Below are 12,659 nucleotides of genomic sequence, written 5' to 3'. Positions count from 1 at the left end.
AAATAGGCTAAATCATGGGAAGAAGCAAGAAAATCACTTCATTACCAAAGGAAAAAGTAGTAGGAAAAGGAACCTTGTTGATTGAGATGTTGAAAATAAAATGGTAAAGTTAACCCTTACAAGAAGACTTTAAAATGACTATTATCAATATGTTCGAGTTTAACGCAAATACAGGAAAAGGTGAATGAGCAGGTACTAGTCAAGTAAGAGAAAAATGAAAACTATAAAAAGATCATATTGAAATTTTAAAACTATGAAAAGTGTAAAATCTGAACTTTAATGAAATCACTGCATGAGATTAAAACTCATCAGATTGAAACTGCAGAAAAAAGAATGAACAACAGCAGATGAAGAACTGAGAGCACAGGTGCTTTGAAATATAGTTCCATTATATGTGACATGATGTCACAGCCCATTATATGTGTAGAGTCCCAGAGAAGAAGAAATGGATAGAGAAATAAAATGTTTAAATGAATAAAAGCTCAAAACTTTCAAATTTTCTGATAATGAGAAACCCAGTTGTCTTAGTTACTTTCCTCTCATTGCTGAGACAAAAGTCCCAACACCCAAATTTAAAGGGGGAGAGGTTTATTTGGCTCACAGTTTGTAGAGATTTAGTCCATAATCAGCTGGCTCTGAGGCAGGGTGGCACAGCATCAAGCATCACAGTGGAGAAACAGTTCATGGTGGGCAGAAGCAACAAAGCAAGCAAGGGGGCTGTAGAGCTTCTTTCTGCCTCTTTTATACTCTAGGCTACTGGGACTAGATTGGTGGCAAACCAATCAGGGAACTGATTTAGTGATCACACACCCTTAATCTCAGCATCATACACTGTAGATTCAGCCACCTCTGGAAAAAGCCCCAAGTTTGACCGCACGAGGCTTGGTGGGGACATCTAGACACAAGCCATAACACCAGTCTATGGAATCAAGAAAGTCAAAAGGACAAGTAGTATGAATACAAAAGAAAGCAGCCCTGGTCCAATCACAGCTAAATGACTGAAAACCAAGGATGAAGATGAGATGAACCCGAGGAGAGAATGCGCTTCACAAAGAGAAGGACTAATATCTAAATTATGGCTTTTTTTTTTTTTTACTGGAAGTGACAGGAGCCAGAAAACAGTGGAACGATATTTTTAAAGTTTTAAAAAGAAAGCAAAACCATCAGAATTTTATATCCAGTGAATGGATGCAAAAATAAAGCAAAGGGTGAAATAACATTTTTCAATTTGAGGGAATTATTTGCAGAATTGTACACGACAGAAGCTATATCTGCAGCTGAAAGGAGTCTATAGAGATAGGAACTTGTATCAATAAGAATGAAGAGGGCAGAAATGCTAAATATGTTGGTAAATAGGAAAGCCCATATTAGATATTTTTATAATTTTCTTTACCTATAAATGATTTAAAACCATTAAAATATTATCTATGGAGTTTATAATACATGCCACCAGTAGCGTGCTAATAATTAGAATTGTGCTAAGGATACAAATTTTAAATTTAAAGCTTCTATCTATTTATCTATCTGTCTATTTAATTGTACAGTACTGAAAATTGAAGCCAGAGTCTTGCACATGCTGGGTAAATAAATGCTTTACCACTGAGCTATATCCTCAGCCCACTAAAGCTACTGTTTAAAAAATTGTACAAAATGTGTAAAGTTAATAAAAAGGCATCAGAAGTAATAAAACGGTGTGTTGTCCATTTTCCAACATTTGTTATCTCTTGTCTTTTTGGAATAGGCATCCTAGCAGGTGTGAGGTAATGTGTCCATATTGTTTGAATTTGCATTTCCCTCATGATTAGTGACACTGAACATTTTTTTCATATGCATGCTGAGCATTTGTGTGTCTTCTTTTGAAAACTGTCTATTCATATCCTTTGCCCAGTTGTAATTGGATTATTGCTATTGAGTTATATGAGTTCCTTATATATTTTGTATATTAACCCCTTCATGGATGTACAGTTTGCACATATTTTTCCCATTCCATAGATTATCTCTTCCCTCTGTTGACTGTTTTCTTTGCTTTGTAGAATATTGTGTTTGGTACTTTTTGTTGCCTCCACCTTTAATGTCAAATCTAATAAAATAATTTCACCAGAATAATGTCAAGAAGCTTTTTCCTTGTTTTCTCCTGGTAGTTTCATAGTTTCAGTTCTTACATTTAAGGCTTTAATGTACTATAAGTTGATTTTTTGTATGGGTGACATAGAGTTTAATTTCATTCTTGTGCCTTGTACTCTTTCGGTAGGAATTTATATTAGAAAGCATTATAGAACCATCTCAAAAATTTGAAAATACTATATGACCAGCAACCACAATACTGCATATATATGTAAAGAATATGAAATCTATATGTCAAAGAGATATCTACATTCCTATTCTCATTACAGAATTATTCACAACAGCCAAGATATAGAAGCAATGCCTATCAGTGGATGAATGGGTTAAAAAATGTGGTTATCAATACACAATGACATATTATTCACCCCTAATCAAGAGGAAATTCCTATAATTTGTATTACTGTGGATGAAACTGGAAGACTTAATGCTAAGTGAAATAAGCCATGTACACAAAGACAAATATTACATAATCTTATTTACACATGGGATCTAACAATCTGCAGTATTGTGGTTGCTGGGTCATATGGCATTTTCAATCTTATCTACATATGGGATCTAACAAAATTACTCATAGAGACAGAGAGTAGAGTGGTGGTCAATCAGAATCCATGGCAGTGTGTATGGGTGAGGAATTGCAGAGATGATAGTCAAAAGATACAAAAGATAAGAGGAATAAGTTCAAGGGGTGTTTTCTATAACATGGTGACTTGATGATTCTGGTTTGGGTTAATATACCGAAAACTACTGAGAACAAAGTTGTATTTAAATGTGAAAACATTTTTAAAAAGGTATGTTGAGATAATAATATGTGAATTAGCTTAATTTAGCCATTTTAATATATATATAATATATATCAAAATGGTTGTACATCATAAATGTATCTCATTTGGACTTGCAAAAATAAGGAAGATAAAGAGAGTTACAGTAAGATCAGATTCTCCCTATTCTCAAAGGATATATACTGTCTGTAATAGAAGAACTTCCATATGTAAGTTTAAGTAATTGATGGGAAAATACATAAGATGAAAACAGGAATTATTACAATGAGACTATAGCTATATTAATGTCAGACATAGTAAACTTCAAGACAAAGATTATTATCTAAAAAGGAGACATATTTTCTAGTGACAATTAAAAGATCAAAGAACTATTGTACAAATGGATGTATATGAATAGCCAAGCTTAAAATACATGAAGCAAAAGTTGCCAGATATAAAAGAATGCATAGACATTCAATCATACTTAATATTTTTAATATTCCCTCTCAGCAGTTGGTAGAACCACTAGACTAAATAAATATGCTTACATATATTTAAGACTTGAAAACACTATCTCTGAAGTTGATCTAATTTAAATTTGTGTACAATATTCCTAACATCTGCAGAACACCACCTGTTCTTAAGGATATATCGAGTGTTCACTAAAGTAGTCCATATGCTGGTCCAAGAAAAAGTTTCAATACATTTCAAAAGAAACATTTTACAGAGTAGTTTTCTCTGCCCATAGTATGTCCAGTAAAACATGAAAATCATCAGATATTTAGGAATTAAAATAATTTAAAAATAACTCATGAATCAAAGGAGAAATCTCAAGGAAAATTAGAAAATTATTTAATCTAAATAAAAATTAAAACATTAAAATTTGTAGGATGCAGCTAGAGTAGTATTGAGAAAAAGTGAACACTTTTAAATGCTTATCATAGAAAAGAAGACACCAAAAAATTTGTGCAGTTTTCACATTAAGAAGATTGAAAGGGGTGAGTAAATTAAAACCAAGATAAGCTGAAAAAAATAATAAACACAAAAAATGAAATTAAAGAAGAAGAAAAAAGGAAAGATAAAGACTAAAATTTGGAGTTTTTTTTTAAGATTAATCAAATTGATACACTAGCAGGGCTGATCAAAGTAAAAGAAAAGTATACATTATCATTATTGAGTGAAAGAGAAGATAATAGTATATATTTTTAAGATATTAAGAGGGATATAAGGGAATATATTATGAACAATGAACAACTTTAAAAATTTAGGAATAGATACTATAATTCAGATGAAAAATATTACCTTAAAATCACAATTATCAAAATTCACATGAAGATATAAAAGATATGGGGACTCCTGTATCTGGTAAACAAATGATATTTGCAACTCAGAATCTTTCTGTAGAGAAAAGTCCAAGTCAATATGACTTCGCTGGTGAGATCAATAAGATATTTACCAAAGAAAAATTCCAATATTATCCAAACTTTCATCAAATATAAGAAGAATTAGCATTTCACAACTGATTTTGTAAAGATGTCACAACTCCATAGTCAAAGATAATAGAAATAAGTACATTCGATTATCCCTTATAAGCAGGGAAGAAAAATTCTTAACAGAACATTGACAAATCAATTTCATTATATATACAAGGGATGATATATTCTGAGCATTTGGAGTTTATCCCAGGATTGCAAGAATAGTTTAACATTCTAAAACTAATCACACATTGTGCCACACAAGCAGAAGGAATGTGGGAATTCTATGATCATCTCAGTGGCTGCAGAGTAAGCATTTAAAAATGCATCACTCACTCATGGTGAAAACTATCAGAAAATTAGGACCAGAGAATTTATTTACTATTGTAATGTGCATCTATAAACAATCTACAGCAAATGTCATTCTAAATGGTGAAATTTTGAATATGTTCCAACTAAGAATGGAAACAGCCAAAGTGTCTGCTTTTTATTCACCATAGTACTGGAGGTCCTAATGTATTTGTATTTAAAAGGGATGAAAATGAAATGAAAAGTATAAAAATTCAAAAGGAGAATTAAAATTGTCTCTAGTAACAGAAGACATGTGTATGAAGAAAAATAAAAAATGCAACTACTAGGACTAAGTAAATAGAGAAAGATCATATGATATAGGTCCAATTTTATACAAATATATTTCCATATAAGTCCAGAAACAGAAAATAAATTTTAGATATGTTATTTTAAAAAGTACACCCTATAAATAAAATACTAAGGGATATTTAATAAATATATACAATATTCCTACAGCAAGAACTACAAAAATTTTACTTAAAGAACATCTTAAATCTCAATCCATGGATTTAGTAACTCCATTTTATTAAAATATCAGTTCTCCTAAAATTGGCATATAAGTCAATGCTATCTCATTTGGAATACTAGCAGACTTTTTTTGGAGGGTGAACTAGAAATCGATGATTTTATAATAGATTTATTTGAAAGTGAACAGGGCTTCAAATAGACAAAACATCTGGAAGAGAACAATGTTGGGGAATTATATTCCCTCATCTCAATGGTTAATGTAATTCTTTTATAATCCAGATATTTCTAGTTGCATAAAGACAGACAGATAGGTCAATGGATCAAAATACTGCCTACAAATAGACAAACATATAAGGGCTAACTCATTTTTAATACAAGGCATTCATTGAGGAAATTCTTTACAACAAATGGTTTTGGAGCAACTGGATAAATTCAATTGACAAATGAACATCAGCTCTTATTTTCCAGAGATGAGTCATATTCCAAATTTCAAAAGTGAGAATATAAAACTTTTAGATTCTTTTTTGTTTGGTTTGGTTTTGGTTTTGTGTTTTTGTTGTGGTGGTTGTTGTTTGTTGTTTTGTTGTTGTTTTTTTAAGGGTCTTACAGTGTGACTGAGGCTTCAAACTTGTGGTATTCCACCTGTCTCAGCCTCCTGGGGTGCTGGGATTACAGGCATGAGCCAAAACATTCCAAAGAAAATGAAATAGACCATTCTCTGTAAATATGTAAATATTTGGTCTTTGAAAGACATCATTAAAAAAAAAAATGAAATGGCATGCCACAGGATGGGAAAAAATAATGCTCACACAATGTTCTGCGAAAACATATTTGGAAAAAGATTGTATCCAGAATATAATAAAAACTGAGATAATAATAAAATGATGAATCTCCAATTAAAAATAGGGGAAAGGGGCCAGGAATTTAACTCAGTGGTGCCACCACCTGCTTCACAAACGCAAGGTCCCGAGAGTTCTATCCTTGGTACCAGAAAAAAAAAATATATATATATAGGGAAAAGGTTTGAATAGTTCTCAAATGAAGATATAACAAATGAGGGACAAGCATAATCAACATGTTCCAAATTATAAGTCATCAGGAAAAAAAGCAAATTACAATCACAATTACTACTATCTGTGGACAAAATATCTACTATTAAGATTATCAATTAACTGCTTGTGAGGTTGTAGAGTAACTGGAATTCTCATACTTTGCTGATGGGAGTATGAAATATATGAAATAGTAAAACCACTTTGGATATTCCAAAGTATCAGAATAAAAGTGCATTCAATGTCCGTATAAATTCCCATCTCACCATTGCTGGCAGAGAGAAGGCCTTCTCTGTGGGCACACAGGGATCCAGGATGTTTTCATCCTGTAGACTGGCACTGCTTGGTGTCTGTGGGAGGAGTCTCACAGGCCACATCTGGAAGAAGTGTGCATAACATCTGCCCACACTCTGTGAACCAGATCTTAGCCACTTAATGGCACAGAATGCTGGGAAGCTTCTTCTAAGCTTGTGTAGGAGCAACGGGAAAAGGGCTCAAGAGTGTCTGCACAGTGTGTTATTCGTGCTGCTAGTTAGTGACAGACAGACGTGGGAAGTAATCTAGGTAATCTGTAGCATAAGGCATTTCAGACTGTTTACTTGCTAGTTTTAGTCATGTGTGGATGTTACCTTGGACAAGAAATTAAAGTATAGCGTGCATGGATTTAGAGTCAGTTACTCAAATCTCAATTTCTTTTTTTTTCTTCTTCTACAGTTTAATCTTAAATGTGCACACTTGAATGTGTAATGTTTTTATCAAATAATTAAGATATATTCACAATTAACAAATAGGGACAAACTATACAAAAGTTCTGTTTTTACAACAATGTCTGAAAACTCACTGGCAAAAGAGGAGACAGTTTTACCTTTTAAAATGAGAGATGATTTGAATAGACAACACAAGATACTAACATAAGTGAATGAACAATAATTTTCCTTCTTGTGGAATGCTTTATGATTTCTTTCTATGTATTTGTTCTTCTTGCTTACATATTTTTTAGACAGAATAGTCATTTCTTTTAGAATGACTTTCTTATCTTTCTTTCTTTTTGGGTAGGGCAGGTGGCCAGAAGAAATTGTCTTGATAGTCTAAAAAAATGCCTTTATAATTGTAGCAAAAGCAGAAATTTAATAATTTTTATACCTTATGCAGTCCTTTGAGATATTAAGAAGAAAGATTATTTTCTAAGTTCAAAATTTCAAATTTTTATAAAGATAATCAGAATTTCATAACCAATGGTCATAAGAATTTCTGTGCATTCATTTGTTTATGATATCCAATTACATATGCTACATAGAAGCTAGATTTCTTGAACAACAATTTACACAACAGAATGAACAAGCTGAGTCCTAGGCATTGTCATAGATGCAACCATCAGCAATATCATCATAGATCTCTCCATCATTGTCCACCAGATGACTCCGAAGCAAATAACCATATTTTCCTTCTTCATTCCTGCAGAGAACTTTTGTATCATCTGTGTTTTGTATAACTTCAAGAGATTCACCACGCCTTATCTGTAGATCTCTAGTCCCCCACTTTTTAGAAGTTAAGGAAGATGAAGCTTTGGTTGAATATAGAACTCTGATTTCACCATCATACTTAAATTTTTTCCTGAGGTCTTTTTCTTCTTTTCCTTGTTTTTTTGGTTTCTTAGGATCTTAATCTTGTCTTGGCTTTTCCACTGCTGCTTCCATAACTCATCTCTGCTGGCAGGGCAGGGAAATCAGAGGCATCCACATCACCATACACTTCTTCTCCCACTTCCAATTGTTTAGGAGGAGAAGGGAAAGATGAACCTTCATTATTGTCTGACTCAGAGACTTTACGTTTCTCTCGTATACTTTTCTTTTTGTCATCTTTTCCCTTTAACTTCTTCAAAATTCCCCAGGACCACTTGCTACTCTTCTCTTCAACTTGTAGCGTGGAACCATCATTAGCATCTTCCTCTTCTATCCCATCATAAATGTCATCATCCAGTGGTGGTGGGAAGACGCCTTCTCCACTTCCACTCTGACTTTGGCTGTTACTAGAATCCTGCTCAGCAACATCATCGTATACTTCCTGGTCATCTTCAATGGGTCTTGAGGAGAGAGTGGTGAAAGAGGACTTTTTCCCTTTCAAAGAATCATAATCAATCTCTACAGCAGTTGTTTTGATATAGCCATATGACCCCCTTGCTCTTCTGCCCAACCATTTTCCTTCAGGGTTGTCAGTGATACGGATTATTTCAATTTCCTCTCCTTGCTTGAAGCTTAGTTCATTCTTTCCTCCTTTGACATCACAGCAGGCTTTTGCCTGATGGATGACTTGAATAGGGCCAGTTAGTCTAAATTTTTTCCTTAATTCTTGTTCTTTCTTCTCTTTCTCCTTCTGTTCCTTTCTTTCCAGCTCTATTCTCTTCTTTTCCTCCTTTTCCCATTTCTTGTCTTGTTCTTTGGATGCCTCTATATCTTCATATGTTTCTACTTCACTGTCTTGATCCTCTTCTAGATTTCCAGTACCATCAGAATGCATGACACCATCTTGATTTTCTTCATTTACAGGGCTTTTTGGGTCAAAGGGAGGTTTAATGTTTCTGGGAGGTAGGCTTGGAGCTGGAGGTTGTGACAGATGAGATGCTGGCAATGGAGGCTGGCTGGCTGACTGGGATGGTGGAGTTGGTGGTAGGGCAGTTGTGGAGTAAGATATCTGGCTTTTGCTGGTACTGTTTGCAGAATCAGCTTTTCGGAATTTCGTCAGGTCAACATTGGGTGGTCTGCTGGGTTTGGGTGGAGGTGGACCTAAGGTAGACAAAGGAGGCAATAGTTTCTGCTTTGGGATTGCTGGATTTTTGTCTTCCTTTTCTTTCTCTTGACTTTGGCCCCATGGGCCCCCCACTGTCAGCTTGGAAGGAGGCTTAGGGAACTTGGCTGACTCTTCCTGATTCACTTTGCTGAGGAAGATATTCTTAGTGGCATCTATCTTCCTATATTCTTTATTTTCTTCACCATTTCTGGAAAGGCCTGGGCTTCCTCAGCTTCCAGCAGGTTTCAGAACCACTCCAGTGAATGGAGAACTTGATGCGTCACCTCCATGGCCTTTATTTTCTGGGTCTTCCCTTGTTGGTTTTACAGAGCCTCGCTTGGACTTGGCTCCTAGGGGTGTGGGGGATCCTTTCTGGGCAGACATATTCTTAGTGAGGCTCTCATCTTCATGGGAGTTTTCGGTACCCAGGGCTGGCTTCTGGCCAATGATGGGTTTGGGGAACAGGTGTTTGGCATCATGATCTGGTGAGGCTGATGTAAACTTGCCTTTAGCCCCAGCCAGCCTGGGGAATGCTAGTCTTTGCTCACTTTCCGGGGCTGGAGGGGCAGTCCCGGGCTTTGGGCCTGGTGTCTTCATGTTTTGGTCTTGGTTCATACTGTGAAGTGACGACTTATTTCCAGGAGGCCGGGGAAACACAGGTTTGGAATCTTCTTTTGGCAAATTGATGGGCTTGAGGCCTCCAGGTTTTGGAAATCCCATTTTTATGTCAGGCTCTCTGGTGGCCGAGTTTGACAATGTTCCAAATCTTTGGTTCACTCCACTGGGTTTTACAAAAGGAGGTTTGGGCTCCTTGTCAGGCTTTTCCTCGAAAGTAGGTTTCACTGCCAAAGGTGGCTTTGGAGTCCCAAACTTGGGCATGTTGCTGGGTCCTGTGGGAGGGTTGACATTTCCCTGGTTGTCAAATAAGTTCTTTCTGGCCTGTATTCCCGAAGGTGAGTTTTGTGCTGTGGCTTTGAAGGGCTGGTTATTACCTGAGACCTCCTCTGCCAGGTTGCTCCCTGTGTTAAACTTTGCCATGAGGGACTTCACATCTGCTTTTCCATCCATTTCTATTGAAAAGAGTTGAGGAGCCTGGACACAGTGGCCCGAAGATGCTGGGACTCTGGCAGTGAATGTGCAAGTGAGCTCTGAAGAGTCTCAAATCTCAATTTCTTGACCTGAGCCTCTAACGAAGCCACTTTGTGCAGTGGATCTTATAAAATAGGAAGCTACTGACATGCTTTCTAGTTCTTAGAGATGAGTTTTTACTTTTAGAAAATAGAATCGATGACACCTTGTCTCATTCATGCTAGCTTTAATCTTAAATATTAAACTAGTGTCTCTGAAATATCTGAACTATTTTGTGATAATTGTCTGTCTTCGCTAACAAAAGAGTATTGAGCTATGTGATACTTAAATTCAGATTTTTGAAGACAGAGCCCTTGACTATGTGTCATTTAGTGTGTGTGTGTGTGTGTGTGTGTGTTCTCCCATGCATGTGTGTGTGTTTGTGTGTGTGTGTGTGTGCGTGCATAGTCTGGAGATACCCATAATTAGTAGAAAACGTCAATACTTAAGGTTTGTTTGTTTGTTTTCTATGAGAAAATTTCTACTTCATTGAAATGTTCCTTAAAACATTTAAATGAAAATTGAGACTATGCCTGGATTCTCATTGCTTTATTCTTGTCTCTCGTCTTGTCTTTCTAGCCCAAGATCAAAGTCTCCTCTATCAAAGGAATTTCATATCTCCCTTGGTGTCAGGTTAAAAAAATTATTGGTGCATACTTTCAATGAATGCTATTTTCATTCTCTAGAGAGGCACAGACTAATTTCTAAAAATCCCATATGGAACAAGAATTCTCTATGATTGGGCAGACATTTCTGCTTCAGCACCTTAAATGACAAACACAAATATGTAATTATTAATCAAAGCTAAATTCAGGACTCCTAATTGAAATTTATTTCACAATATCTGAATAGAGACCTTTTTCTATAGAATACCTTAATTAATATTTATTTCATAATGTTATGTTTAAATTGGTTTTTGAGCTAGACATATATAAATAGTTCCTTGTTCCCTAAATCAATTACTTCTTTTCCAGGGATCCTTTGTCCAGTGCCTTGTTTTTCTGTCTACATAAAACCTAACACTTGCCTGGTGTGGTGACAGATGCTTGTAATCCCAGCACTTGGGAGGCTGAGGCAGGAGGATAGCTGCAAGTTTGAGCACAGCCTGGGGAACATAATGAGTTCAAGGCTATCCTGAACTACATAGTGAATCCCTGATATATATATATATATATATATATATATATATATATATATATATATATCCAAGAAGGGTGGTATATGCCTGCAATCCCAGCATTCTGGATGCTGAGGCAAGAAGATCTCCAGTAGTTCCAGACCAGCCTGAACTACATATTGAGTCTCTGTCTCAGAAAACCAAAATAAAGAACTAATTAATTAATTAATTTGAGTTTTGAAAAATATTCTAGAATTTGGGAGCATAACCACTTTAATTTTAGTGTTTGATTGCCAAAGGAAACAATAAGACATGGTTACTGGAGGTTGTGGCTTTCACCTGTAACCACAGGCTGTGTTCAGGGTTTTCTTTAATGTTCCCAAATTTATGTCAGATGTATTTTTATTTCTAGATTTTATTTCTAATTTGCGTGAATAAAATAGTGGTACTCTCACTTCCCAAGGCATATTCCTTTGCTCTAGATACTTTAAGATTTGTTGAACAAATCTTTATTAAATCTGTAAGTTATATTCATCCATTCATGATATTTATTTGCATAGAATTTCCATTGGCTTTTGCTGTATGAGCTTCAAAAATAGCATGAGGGGGAGCTCGTTGGACAAAATGGTAAGGTTCCTGGCTCAATAAACTGCTCCTATCCTGCCCTATCACCTTTTCTAAAATTCCCAGTATACTGTGGGAACATGATGACAATAAATAGAGGCTGCTGCTGTGCCAGAGCACTGTGCTAGGCACTTTCAATTATCAAACCCACTCGACGGTGAGACCCTTCAGATCTGGAGAATGCAAGCACAAGCATCGCCCAAGTACTCCAGCCATTATGGTTTCTACTGTTACAACCAGTTTTAATTTTTTTCCTGGGAATTACTATACCCCCCAACAAGAACATTTTTGTATAGCTTTTCTTTCTGAAGCCAATGCCTAAAGAAAAAGCCAAAAAATTGGCTTTGTATTATAATCTGTGCTCACATTAAAGATAAACTTGTCTGCCATTAAATGAAATACTGAATTATTTATTTATTGAGCATTTTAAACATGCAGTCATCATTCAAAGGGCTGGAAATAGAATAATTTAAAAGCTCAAACTTCTTATAGAGTTTGTAATCCAGTGGGAATTATAAGGTCTTTATTAATGAGTCACAGAAATAAATATTTGATATGTTATGAAGAAGTACTAGATGACATAGAAGTAAATAATGGGGAGTTGGGCCAATTCAGAAAGGTTGGAGAAGGCGTTAATCTCTGTAGAAAGCACTTGCATATGATTAAATCCTCTGGGTCATGGCTGCCTTAATACACTCTGATTACGTAACTGTACACAGCTTGTTTCTAGGCTCATAGGTATTAATTACATAGTCTTAGGGAGAAAAAAGAGAATGAT

General features: G+C 35.4%; 1 protein-coding gene and 1 pseudogene across 26 annotated transcripts in view; one reads left to right on the top strand and one right to left on the bottom strand.

Moving 5' to 3' along the window:
- Positions 1-12,659, top strand: part of Inpp4b (inositol polyphosphate-4-phosphatase type II B) — a 1,082,298-nt gene that overhangs the window by 668,663 nt on the left and 400,976 nt on the right. The window lies entirely within an intron of this gene.
- On the bottom strand, positions 7,559-10,128 carry LOC101718901 (FYN-binding protein 1 pseudogene; annotated as a pseudogene).

The sequence above is a fragment of the Heterocephalus glaber genome, unplaced genomic scaffold, assembly GCF_053883595.1.
Source record: "Heterocephalus glaber isolate CG9 unplaced genomic scaffold, H.glaber_assembly_v1.0 deba00001587, whole genome shotgun sequence".
Taxonomy (NCBI): domain Eukaryota; kingdom Metazoa; phylum Chordata; class Mammalia; order Rodentia; family Bathyergidae; genus Heterocephalus; species Heterocephalus glaber.
The sequence above is the reverse complement of the archived record's forward strand: the minus strand, read 5'-3'. Positions and strand labels throughout refer to the sequence as shown.